Source organism: Lemur catta, chromosome 2 (genome assembly GCF_020740605.2).
Source record: "Lemur catta isolate mLemCat1 chromosome 2, mLemCat1.pri, whole genome shotgun sequence".
NCBI classification, from domain to species: Eukaryota; Metazoa; Chordata; class Mammalia; order Primates; family Lemuridae; genus Lemur; species Lemur catta.
Genome location: NC_059129.1, coordinates 26,780,832 through 26,794,635, shown reverse-complemented (window position 1 = coordinate 26,794,635; position 13,804 = coordinate 26,780,832). Strand labels below are relative to the sequence as shown.

At 45.5% G+C, this 13,804-nt stretch overlaps 1 protein-coding gene across 6 annotated transcripts in view; it reads right to left on the bottom strand.

Moving 5' to 3' along the window:
- Positions 1 to 13,804, bottom strand: part of CUX1 (cut like homeobox 1) — a 363,108-nt gene that overhangs the window by 347,368 nt on the left and 1,936 nt on the right. The window lies entirely within an intron of this gene.

Below are 13,804 nucleotides of genomic sequence, written 5' to 3'. Positions count from 1 at the left end.
AGTTACCACATATGACCCAGCAATTCCACTCTTAAGTCTATATAACTAAGAAAATGGAAAACTATGTTCACAAAAAGCTTGGACATTAATGTTCACAGCAGCATTACTCACAATAGTCGAAAAAGTGGAAACAACCCAAGTGATTATCAGTTGGTGGAGGATAAACAAAACATGGTATGCCCATGCCATGGGTACCACCCAGCCATAAAAAGGAATGAAGCACTGACACGCGATGATTCAACACCGACGAACCCTGAAAACATTACATCAGTGAAAGAAGCCAGACACAAGAGGTCACATATGGTATCACTCTGTTTATATGTGAATTACCCAGAACAGGCAAATCCAATCCAGGGAGACAGAGAGTAGATTATGCAGAGGGTGGGGGGTAACGTCTCACAAGTACGGGGGTTTCTTATTGAGGTGTTGGAAATGTCTGGAACTAGACAGTGGTGATGGTTGCACAACATTGTGAATATACTGAAAACCAATGAATTTTAAACTTTAAAAAGGTGAATTTTATGTTATGTGAATTTTATCTTAAAAGAAAATAAAAGGCAACAGGACGAAGGCATTGTGTCAAAGGAACCGCTCTCTGCACCAGGACAGCAAGCAGCGTGTTCAGAACAGAAAAAACATTTTTTTTTAAATTTTTACCATCTTGACTCTCCCCAATAAAAAAGAACTTTCTAAAACTAGTTGTGCACTTGAATGTTTTCAAGTCCCACTCTCCCTTAAGAAAATAGAAAATAATCTATAAGATATTTGGGCATCCTAATGGACCTAACCCAAATATCCGCCTTGACTAGAGCTTTGAAATGAGAGCCTGAAATGAGGGCCCCCTGTCAGCACAGTACACTCTGCACATTAAACAGTGACACACACTGGAAAACCCAGATGACGGCATAACAATACCTCTGTACTTTAAGACATTAAAGAATCAGCTTTTTGAAAAAATGCCCTAAGCCTCTCAATACATACGACGCACCTCTCAGAAACAGAACACTGGGCACTGAATGCCACACCTGGGCGTTGCCCATCACAGTCAATTTTGAGACTCTTCCCTGGAGGAAATGTGACAGCAGGTACGTCTGGGGACTGAGGAAAGGCAGGCCTATATGCAGGGACAGGACAGGGTCAGAGAGGCCAGCCCCGTGCCCTGAACTCTCGATGCTTGTATGAACACTGTGCCTCTCATCCTAGGGAGATGCCAAGAGACCAGCTTCAGGGGGACAGTCAGTCGAGGTGACAGTTTCTCGGCAGCATCCCCTCTTCCTAACGCAAAATAAAACTACCTTGATTTGCAAAAAGGATTCAGACTTTCTGGGAAATCTGCAAACACAGAGAACACAGAGCTCCGTTTTAGGGTCTGCTGGCTCAGTCTACAGGTCCCGGAGCCCTGGAAATACCACGGCACAGCAACATTTTTTAACCTTACTTCCATCTTCCCCTTTACCACGCCCCATGGTGGTTCTCACACTTTATCCCTTCTCCATAAACTGCCTTTCCAATTTCTGAATCCTTCACGTTCACTTGAACGCACCCACCCTCACATTTCCCAGGAAAATAGGAGACTCACAGAATGCCCTCAGCTTCCTCCAGCCAGTCCCAAACTTACTTTGCTAGCAGACAAGCCCGAGGCGCCCCATCCTAAAGCAGCCCTTCCCTGCACGCCATCACCCTCCCTCCTTCCCCCCTGCACGCCCGTGGAGCTGCTTGTGGCAAGGCAGGGACCAGAGGCACCTGAGCAGGCCACCGGCAGCCAACAGAAAGAAGCTGTCCTAACACCAAGCAGGCACGAACCCCTCGCCAGTAGGTACCTGACTTGCCACCAGGTATCACTATAATCAGTCATTGTAACTGAAGCCGAACGCAATTAATTACATAATTTTGAAGTGTTCAAGTTTAATTCCATTAGAATTACATCATGAAACCGGGGAATTACAAAGGATTACCGACAAAAAGCAAAGAAGGATGAATAAAGAAACTCCAGGCTGACTCCCGCGCATCGGAGTCACATCCAATGCTCAGCTCGGGTCCCGTCACCCGACCTGTGTTTCACAAACTTGAGGGGCCCAGCTGGGTAGACGTCTACACGGGGTCTGCGTCTGCAAGTGCCAGCAACCTGCACCCTGGGCACCAGGGACACCGGCCTGCGGGATGCTCAGGGTCGACGGGACACTGAAGACCACTCCCTCCATGGGCTGTTCCCTGCCCTTCCTTAGCTGCCCCAGTTTCTCAGCCCCACTGGAGGCCATGGAAATGCCACTCACCTGGCACCATCTCCGCCATCGTCATCATCCCCCCAGCAGCCCTCATCCGAAATGCCAGGGCCTGGGCACACTCAGTCTGGCACAGCCGCCGCCCAGCATCCTCTCTTGGGACCCTGACGGCCACACCCTCCTGGTTCCACTCTTCATCACCCACCCCTCCTTCCTCAGTCTGGTCTGCCTTTCATCTGGGGCTTCCAGAAGGGTCCTCCTAAACACAGGTCTGAGCACTGAGCAATCCCTCCTCGATTTAACACTCAGTTACTTCTCGGGGCCTTCGGAAACAGAAAGGACCCGGTGGGGCTTAGCGCACCGGTGATGCTCTGGCCCCAGGGCACTTGGGCACTTGGGCACTCAGGCCGTACAATTCACTTATTCCTTACATTTGTTTTCTGTCTCCCCTTCGAGAACATAAGTTCCTTGAGGGCAAGGATTCCCTACTGTTCTGGTCACTGGGTCCCCGGGCTGTAACGTGGCCTGGCACACAGAGGACACTCAATAAATTCTGAAGAAGTGACTACATAAGTCACTGGAACAAGATGGCCTGAACCCATCTCTCCAAACCCCTGCCCCACCCACACATCAGACACCCAGTGCCTCACAGTCTGTGCCTGCAGGTCCCTCACCAGCAGGCTGGGGACTTGTCCCTCTTGGAACCCCGGGGCTTGAACAGGATCCAGTGCTGCAATCAGGTACCACATTGAGATGCTCAATAAATGAACAGATGAACAGTACCAAGAGTCTATGGAAAAAATGAGCCGCTCCAAAAACACACAAAACTGCAAGCAATGTCACTCAAATGTGCGACATTATTTCCAAGACCAGTACACATCTTTGTGTATTTTCTCTTTAAATTTATAATTTCTTAACAAAACAAATTGTATCATCACAAAAAAATCAGGCATGCAAAAAAAGTCATCTAAATCCAGAGTGGACTAAAAGCTCAGTTTTCCAGCTCAGTTTTCCTATTCCCTCACGAAAATAAGCTAAGATCTAAGGGGTGTCACTGTGACCAGACTGCTTCTCTGAGGACAGATGGCCACCACATATGAAGTCAATCTCTTTCTGAACACATGCTCAACATCATGTGTAGCTGAGAACAGAATCCTATGTGGTGGTGTGTCCTCACAACGTCGGGGTCCGCATGGATTTGAGTCCAATATCACCGTAGGGACCAAATCAGCCAGTCTCCCAGGGGCTTGGAGAGTGGGGACTTGGCCTTGGCCATCACAGGGCTAAATACAAATATCAGTATCGAAGGGCAACTTGCATCAGGCCCAGCAGCTCAGAGAAACGTCCTGGTTAGGAGACGCCCCGGTGCAGCGCTCACAGAACTGCCCACTGGACAGGGCAGGCCTCTCCTCCAGGCCCCTCAGGCCCCACGATTAGGCCTCTCTCCTGCCTAACACTTCCCTAAAACTCAACAACAGATTTGCTTAATCACAGACAGGGCATCTGAGGATGTCAAGTGACACAACAAGGAGGGTTCCCTGCAGCCTGACACCGTGACTGCCCCCAGCTGTCAGATGAGGTTTGCTAAGGGGCCGTGGCAGCTGTGGTTCTAGTGGTTCTGTCCATCAGATGGTCCTCTGGACTCCAGCCAGGGAGGCTCCCCCAGAAGGAGCTGCCCACCAGACCCCCCACCTGGCCCCGTCTCCACCCCAAGCTGCTCACAGCTAATTGACCCAGACCCACCTGGACAGGGACCTCCTCCTCCCGAGTCCCCAGATGACCCCACTGCTTCAAATGAGCGTCATCGAGGGCTGTGGTCCTCAACCTTTGTGGCACCAGGGACCCATTTCATGGAAGACAATTTTTCCACAGACCGGAGAGGGTGATAGTTTCATTCACGTTATATTTATTATGCACTGAAACGTCTCTGCTAATGAGAATCTGTATTTGCAGCCTCTCCCCAGCGCCAGCATCACCACCTCAGCGCCACACAGATCACCAGGCATTAGATTCTCATACGGACAGCGCAACCTACATCCCGCGCATGCACAGTTGACAGTAGGGTTTGTGCTCCTATGCAAATCGAATGCCCCCCACTGTCTGACAGGAGGCAGAGCTCATGCAGTGACGCCAGCAATGGGGAGCGGCTGTAAACACAGATGAATCTTCAGATGAACGTGGCTCACTTGCTTGCCTGCTACTCACCTCCCACTGGGCAGCCCAGTTCCTAACGGGCCACGGACTGGTACCGGTCCTCAGCCCGGGGGTCTGGGGACCACAGACCTAGGGGACAGCAGGAGTTGGCAGAAAAGCAGGCCCTGGAGCTCAGCAGACACAGGTGTGCGTCTCCCACTGGCCAGCTTCTCACCTACAGCTGTCATGGCATCCTCTCCACAGGGCCGTCGTGTGGATAACATGAGATAAACCGGGAGCCTAAACCAGTGCCTGCCCGCCGTCCATCCTCAGGAGATGAGCTATCAGTGTACAAATAAACAAAAAATAAAAACTAAAAGCTCCTGTCTCTTCATCAGTGGACATAAAACCGGCTGCAGAACCGGTGTTCTGCAGAATGTACAGAACCCAGTCCTACGAGCGCTGCTTTTCTCTTCTTCTGCAGGCCTCTTACTGAAACTCACAGCAGTCCTCACTCCAGAACTGTGAAAGGTAAAACGAGAGGGGGAGGTTGCCCAGTTAAAATTAATTCCTCACCCCACTCCACCTCAAACCATTTAAAACCCTCGCGCTCCAACCAAAACAAAATCCTCCCAGGGCTTCAAACTCCAGGTTTCAACCCATCTTCCAGACTTGAGTGCCAAGGTCTCCATTGAGCTTAAATACTCCTTTCCCCATAGGCTCAACTCTTGGATTTCCTATCAGTCCCCCAAAATCCCCCATATCCCAAAAGGAGCACACCTTCTCCCTCTGCCAGGGGTGGCCAGACACCAGGCCCAGCCCCCATGGGCCACCCACACCGGACCCGGCACCCTGGCTCTCTCAGCCCCCCTCTCCTAGCCCTCACTTCCCCAAATCCGTGCAAACGCCGTGCAGCCAGACAGTGACGTCACCTCTACAAAAATATCCTAGGTACTTTCTTTGACTAAACGAAGAGACAGCAAAAGCATGCAGGCTATGAGGGCCACTGCTCTGAAACCGGTTGGCCCAGAGCGGGCCATGCCTTTGCCCAGCCGTAGGCCAGACCCAAGGGACAGCGCCTGGGGGACAAGCAGACGTGAGACATTCCTCCAGCGCTGACACCCAACCCTCCGTGTTTCTTGCTCCCGGCTTTCTCGCATATTTGTTGGGTTCTGACAACCACAATATGCGCTTTCCCTGTTCTTATGGGGAAGAGTTTCCTCCCATTCAGGCTGTGAGCAAAGTCAAAGAATCAATCTCTGTCGGAGAATTGTTCTGCCCAATTCTATTTTTAAAAACGTGGGGTTTTTTTGTTTTATGTGCCACAAGTACAATTATGTATATAGTTGACCCTTGAATAACACAGGTTTGAATTGCATGGATCCAATCATATGCAGATTTTTTTCAATAAGTTATACCAAGTGTGCCTGCCTCTCCTCCACCTCTTCCGGCTCTGCCATCCCTGAGACGGCAAAACCAACCCCTCCTCTTCCTCTTCTGCCTACTCAACGTGAAGATGACGAAGATGAAGACCTTTATGATGATCCACTTCCACTTAATGAATAGTAAACAGTTTCTCTTCCTTATGATTTTCCTAATAACTTTTTTCTAATGTACTTTACTATAAGAATACAGTACATAATACATATATAAAATATGTATTAATCAACTATTTGCTATTGGTAAGGCTTCCATTCAACAGGAGACCATTAGTCGTTAAGTTTTGGAGGCGTCAAAACTCACACACTGATTTTCAACTGTGCAGGGGAGTCAGTACCCCTAACCTCCACATTGTTCAAGGGTTAACTGTATATTAACCAATGTATGTGTTACTTTGCAGAGAAAGAGTTCAATAAATGAGAATAAAAAGACATATTCTGTAGATGTACCTATCAGATTTCAAAGCAGCCATTTAAAATTAATCTACCTACTTTTCACAATATTAAAAAGAATTAAGTTTGTATTCTGAACTAGCTAATGAGTCCTAAATCAGAATGCACAGGACCTGCCCCCTTAAAAGAGGCCCACAGTTGTCACACAGCAGTTACTTCCAGGTGCCAACAACTGTGGCGGGCCAAGACAGCAGGCACACACGGCACCAGGCGGACAGCAGGGGAGTAGGGGGTGCTGCAATGGGTGCTGAGTGGGCAGTCAAGGGCAATGAAGGAGGGAGCCCCCGGCCACCCCACGCTGTCCTGCTGGGAAGCGCTGTCTCTCTCCCACGCCTCCCCAGGCCCACAGAACTCAGATCAAGTGTCACCTCTCCTCCAGGGGTCTTTCCTGCCCACGCCCCACCATCTGGCTTCAATGCCCTTCCTGCAGCTCGCGGCTCGATCACGGCCTTGTCCTGGCTGTCCCGTCCACTCCTCCAGGCGGAAAGCCACTGCCATCCTAACTCCCCACTGCCATCCTAACTCCCCACTGCCATCCTAACTCCCCACTGCCATCCTAACTCCCCACTGCCTGCGCCGCAGGGGGCAAGGTTAAGAAGGAAGGCATGAAATAGGCCTGAGGCTTGAACGAGCAGAGGGAGGGGGAAGGAGCTTCCCCAAACGGGCAACATTCTGGGGTCATTCACCCTGGGACAAAAAGGTTTAGGTAAGGTGGAGACAACCATCAGGAAATCTGTCTGCCAGCCTGAGGAATGTGGTCTCCCTTCTGTGCCAAAGTGAGTCACTGTGAATGTTTCAGGAGAGGGACGACATGATGAAATCCATGGTTTGGGAAGATTAATCTGGCAGCCACATCTATAATGGATTGCAACCTGTTTCAAGTGGACAATTTTGAAACAAGAAAAGACTACGCACTTAGCCTGTGTGTTAGAAAGACTTGGTTCCAACATACAGTAAGCAGTCCCCAAAACTCACTGCATACACACACAAAAAGATTTCATGAAAGTATCAGCACGTTTTAAGATGACAGCATAATTATATACCAACGCAGAGCCACGTAAAACAATCTCAAACCACTTCGTACACTCCCGACAATGACATCCAACCATAACTGGCAATATCCTTCCTCTCCCAATCCCACATCAATACTGACAAACTGTGGTACCAGGGCTGATGACCCGCTGGAGAAGAGATGACTAGTGTTCCTCTGGGACAGCCAGCTCCACATGATGGCTTTATGATTGCGTAGCACAGCTCTGCAAGGCCCCCAGCCACCTCATGGTCCCCGGGCCGGCCAGTGACTGCAAAGACTGTGGTACACACAGTCACCTGGTGCCTTGCAGCAGCCTTGGCCTCCTGTCTGGCTTCTGGACCCCACACATGCCCACAGAGCAGAAACATGACTCCAAACTTGAACTTGTCTCTCACCTGGCTGAATGATACGACCGCACATGTCACTGTGAAAGCAAACAGTAGAGGTACAGCAGAAATGAAGCAACTGCAGTAAATTAATGTTTCTGCACTGGTTTAAATGAATGCTCCTGTGTTCACAATTTTCCGTCTCCAAACTATACGACTTATAACATCTCTGCCATGTGAATAGGAAAGGAAGATGGAATTTGATTTATAGCTCTAGTAGTAATTTTACTTGTAATTTCTGTATATTGAGGACTCAAATCCTTTTCCTTTTGAAAGGTTTGTGTTCCACGGGCAGTTGCTATCTAAACTCTCGGTGAGCGTATGAAACAGAAATAATTCACAGTACACAGACTGCACAGGTTCAAGTTCTGGGTTAACTACCGTAAGGGAAAAAACAGAAAATAAAGAACGTGTGTGTTTCCCATTATCTGCCACACCTTTCAGAATGATGCAAAAACAGTGATAGGAGCCACAAAATGTTCCTATTTGCAGGGGAAAAACAGAAGTCTTTTCCAAACCGCATCAAAATCATTAAATGTACAATTCCCTCCAGCAAGAATTTTATTTTTAATTTTCATTTACATAGTATCTTTCTCCCAAGAATCTCAAAATAATGAAGCGCCACAAATATTTAAAAAAAAAAAAAAAACAGTTGTCACAACACGGGATAGGACAGGCTTGGCAGGGCAGAAACGCAGGAGAAGGGCAAGAAGTGACAGGCAGTATTGATAGCAGGGCAGCACTGGCACCGCGCAGGCCGAGGGCGGCTCCACCGCGGCCCTCCCTTCACCAGCTGCCCACGGCCCAGATGATGTTTGCAGCTGCAGGTTCTTCAAGACAAAGATTTGCCTTCGGTGTGATTTACTAGCTTTTATCAAGTTACTTTTATCTAAATAACCATTTCTTCCCTAAAAACAGAAGCGAAGGTGGCAATAAACCAAAGAACCTCGCAGGTCCAAAATACCAACTGAACAAAAACTGCCTAGAATGAGTTTATATTCCTTCTGGTCTTAAAAAACATAGAACTACATTTGAAAACAAAACAGTAACAATTTATTAGAGAGAAAGACCCAATCTAAGAAAGACTATCTTGTTTTGGGGGGGCAAATGGAAAGAAGTTTTGGGGATTGTATTTTGTTTTTTGGGTTTTTATTTTCATACGGTGGGTGGACAGGATCTGAATGTCTCACATTTAGCAAAAAGCTGTCAACACCCAAATAAATTTTTAATGACAGTAAGCCTGGCATTCTATTTCTCACAATTTCACAATATTCACTTAAGAAAGAGCTAATTTGTCAATTTGTTTTTCCCTTAACCAGACTTGGAACACCTCACAACCACAGATAACTTTTTAAAAAATGTTAACTACATTTACTTATTGATTAAACACAGCCAAATAGAAAGATGTAAGAAAACAGTCCCCTTGCCGGTATACTAAGAAAGAACAAGCTATTTCCCTGGCATTTCAGAGTAAGCTCTGGTAATTTCCTCCTACGTTGACTGCATAAATCACAAATGGTCAGGAGCATCCAAGATTTCACCTGTCAGCTGATGGGGTCGGCCTTGCAGGAGACCCGGCAGGCCCAGTCCACTCCAGTGGACTCTCCTATTTTGTAAAGCTGTGGGCCCCTTTGTTGACATTCTCAACTCATTTTCACAGACCCTTTAATGAAAGGAAGCAGAACCTGGTCAGTTTCACTTAATGTGAATTTCCTACCTGGCTATTTTTTCAGTTCCTCCGCAGTGTCAGTAAATCCCCGGGAGGGATATTCCCATCCAGGTTCCCATCCTGGCACCTGAGACTGTGTTCCTCCCTGGAGGAAGACCCCTGAGGGTGGAATCTGTAAAAATCTCACTTGAGGGGCAGCAGCAGGGTGGGGAGGGGTGTTGGGTTCCCTGTGGCCACAGAACTGCTCGGGCTTCCCATGGCCCAGGGCTCTAACAAACACAAAAATTCTGACAACTGCCTTGAATCTCCTGCAGTAAGGAAAAATCATCGGATTGAAATAAAGAAGTTAACCTTTATTTTGTATGATATCATCTTCCTATTGGAATCTAATTACAGAAAGAATTAAAATTATTTTTGTTAAAGAGTTCTTTGCTTTTTAAAGGAAAGGTTCTTGATGGGTTTTGCAACAAATGTGATGTCTTTTAAAGAGAGCTGTTCACCCTCATTATGTTTTTCAACTGTGTCATATGTGAACAGGGTAGCACAAGCACTTTTGAAAAATCTTTAAGTCACAACCCAGGTGCTTTGAAGCTGCTTCTGGCGTAGCACAGATGAGGGCAACAACAGCATAGGGCCCCCTCAGTCCCAGTTAACTTCCTGCAGGGATACCTCTTCCCCTCCAAAGACTACTCTCCTCCACCAACTTTCTCAGAACACAGCTGAAAAGCAAGACTGTTTACAGGTCGGCAAATCCACAACCCAGGCAGGAGTAGCTCAGTACAAACCTTTACTGTCCTCTTCAGTAAAATCCAACACCTACACACAAACCAAAACTTGGTTCTGAAACACATACCAAAACCAGGGCTGCCAACTGGTTTTCAGGAACACAACTTGAAAACTAGAATGGATAAAATGACTCAGACAATTCAGAGGGCCCCATTATTAATATTTTATTGAAACAGCCCCCTAACCCAGTTCCTATTTTTTTGGTTGGTAGTGAAGCTCACATCTCTAAATGCAGAATTTCTCGGGAAAATTGTAACTTCTCCCTGAATTCTAAATCATTATTAGGGTATAATAAAATGTACCTAAATGCTCAAATCAATAAATCTTTATCAAATCCAAAATCACAAATGAATTCACAACTTCTTTGCTATAAAAGTTATATATAATACAGATACTAAATCACTTGTCTAATTATGCCAGTAGATTCCTTTTTCACTCCATTATCAGCACACAAATTCTCTCCACGTCTAAGCATACACAGGCTTTCAGTTCCTAAACACCCAGGTAAACAGTAGTGGGCACAACAAGGAGCTGTGGGGCCCCTCTTCAAATAGCTTCGACAGAGTGAATGGCCACAAGTAAAAAGTGTCCCTACGTTTTGCTATAATAAGACTCAAACACAGGATTCCAAGAATTCCACCTGTTTCCAATTAGATACCAGAATTGCTTGAGTGTTTAAACTACATTCACTAGCTACTTACACAAAACAATTCTTCCGGGTTCTATGGACATTTTAAATATGTTAAAATAAGATTAAGGGTCTGGTTTAAACAATCAGAGGCAGAGAAATTTCAGTTGAAACCAAAACTATCTATCTCTCTGCAGCGATAACACAGAGCTTCAGACAAAACAAAAGGAACCAGATAGACGAATTTTTGTCTTTGACAATTACTAATAAAAGTCAGACTTTTCATAGGGAGAGCAATTACATTTTTAAAAGTTATATAATAAATAATTTTAAATACGTTTTAAATAATTTCTACAATACCTTATGATCCTTGTATATTAGAATAACTGTTATAGTAACTTTTACATAACATTTATGTTGCAATCCATCAGATATGCTTGTCTTTTAATGTGAATTTTACATGAGCCAAGCACAGGTATGAATTGAACCTAGCTCTGCAGGATTTTCATTCAAGATGAAATTTCTCTTTTTAAAAAATTTGCAAGTTTTTCCCTAACAAATGTGCCCTTCCTTAATTTCCCTACAGATGTTCCTGGGGCTTTATAAATGGGCTGAAACACAAATGGATTTTCTACTTCTAGCTTTGTTTTCTCTACTAAGACACAGAATGTGCGCACAGCCTCAGGAATGGTTTTGATTGCTCACTGCTACAGGTAGACCCAGAGGGGACCACGGAGCACAAACTATGGTTTCTGCACAGCTCCCACGTAAACCCTGCTGGGTTTGTCTTAACTGTGCAGCAACAGGAGAAAAGACTTTAAATGACCATTAAAGATCTTGGACTCAATGGGTTCATCAGACAACATTTTTAAGGTTAGTTCAGTGCATGAGGAGAGAATAATTCCAGCGGGGACTAGGCTATTTGTCCCAACTTTCTCATGTGAGCTAACTACTGAGAGAAGACACATGAAATTGGGGACGCAAGCATGGGGGCTCTGTGAACCCAACTGTACCAGCAGGTGTTGCCTTAACACTATCCCTTCACTGACTTAAAAAAAAATAGTTTCACACAGGAAAGAACTATAATCAGCTGAAAATGACCCCTTTCCATACCAAATCTCAAAGTCACTGATATTAAAAGAACCATGAAAACAAAAACAGGAGTGGCACCATTGTAAGTTGTTTATTCATTATTTTATAAAGGGTACTAGATGGAGCATTTTAATCAAAATAATATACTTATTATGGGGAACGGTACTGGACAGGCAGTAACATACACACTTCCAAAACAGAAGAAAACAAAAGCAACCAGAAAATGGAATTTCAGCAAAACCGAAATTGTCTTCTAATTTTGAAAAAGACGACAACTTTTAAAGTTTACTTTTGCAAAGGCTCCTTAAAGGAGAACACTGGTCACCACGTGGGAATAATGCCCCAAAGGGAAGCTGTTCACTGGCAGGCCCCATCCCCAAAAGTTTAAAGCTCCACTAACACGCAGGGCTACATGAGCTTGTTTTAGAAAGTGTCCTCTTTTCAAACCTGTATTTAAAAGATAAATTTATACAATGGTGTTTTTCTTATTTAAAAAAAAACCCTGGTTTTTACAAGTCTAGGATAGCATAAAAACTTGTCCAACTAGTCTCAGCAAGGCCAAAGCACTAAAGCTTCCACACCACAAGCCTCTGGGACTAAAAAGGAAGGGAAATAAAGAAGAAACATCAGAAACTCTCCCTGGGCTCTCACTCCCATCCCAAGGCAGCAGCTTCCAGACCCACAAAGCAGGACAAGGACCCAGCCCCGGCTCACTGGGTCACTGAAGAGGTGCAGAACTGCCCCACCTCACCCCGGACCCTCAGAACTCTCCAACCTGGATCTGCCTCGCCGAGACCCAGCCTCTTTACCTGCAGGTGGCAATGCCACAGCCTAGCCTGGGCTCTGCAGGCAACCCGATCTCAGTATAAAGAGGACTGGAAAGATGAGAAGAGTCTGAAACTAATGAATTCCCTCTCAAACTGCAGTCTCATTGGCTCACTTACTGTCTGTGGGAATACACAGGACACTCCACCAGATACCAACTCAAAAGGCCTCCTCAGGGCCCACAGAAAGAACCAGTTTGGCCTTATACTTGAACTTTGGCATTCCGCATTCAACTGAAGTTTTCAAACATGGGATGAAGCGGCCACATGAAATCATCTAAGGCCAAATCGTGAGCTACCACCAAAAGAGAATAGATGCTCAGTAAAGAGAATGATGCTCAGATAAGGGATTTTGGTTTGCGTTTTTTTTTTTCTTTCCCTTCTCGAGATCTACATAAAGTTCAAGTAAAATAAGAAGGAAACTTTCAATCAAATCCTAGAGCCACGATCCCCTAAAGAAGTAGCTAATCACTTGGGGAGAGGGGGCAGGGTTATAGACTTCATAAAACTTAATAATGCTCTAGAAACCAAATCCATTTCCCAGACAGTTTTGCCAGGATGCTTAAAAAAGAGACTTCATTGATAATTAAGCTAGCATGTCACATTTAGGAAAACAAGACAAAAAAAAATAATAACGTTTGTCTCTTAAAACTCCACAACGGGTTTTACAGTAAGCACAGGAATTAAATTATGGTAAAAGAGAGCTATTTTTACTAAAACAGGGTAGACCAATTTATCAAAAATGCCATTCGGCTGTGTTCATTACATTCAGGAATCTAATTTACACAATAGACACTTTGGAGTAATCTATTTTAGTCAATAAATACTCAAACTCCTTTAAGTTTTAATCTTATCGGAAATACATATTTCACATAGTCTTCTTCCTAGTTAAGCGAGAAATTTGAGGAAATTTCATAACGACTGTGAGTCTGCTTTATCGTTCTGACGTAGGCAGGAGCAGAAAACAAGCATATACAATTAAAGTTGTCAGACTCCATTTATGTATGTTTTAATCCAATTCGCTTCATTTCATACAAGCCTGCATCTGGAGTTCATTTGCTTTGCTCCTGCAGGTACTGCAGGTCACTATCACCAGCCCTCCCGATTACGAAAGTTCAGCCAAGTTCACCTTCACGCAC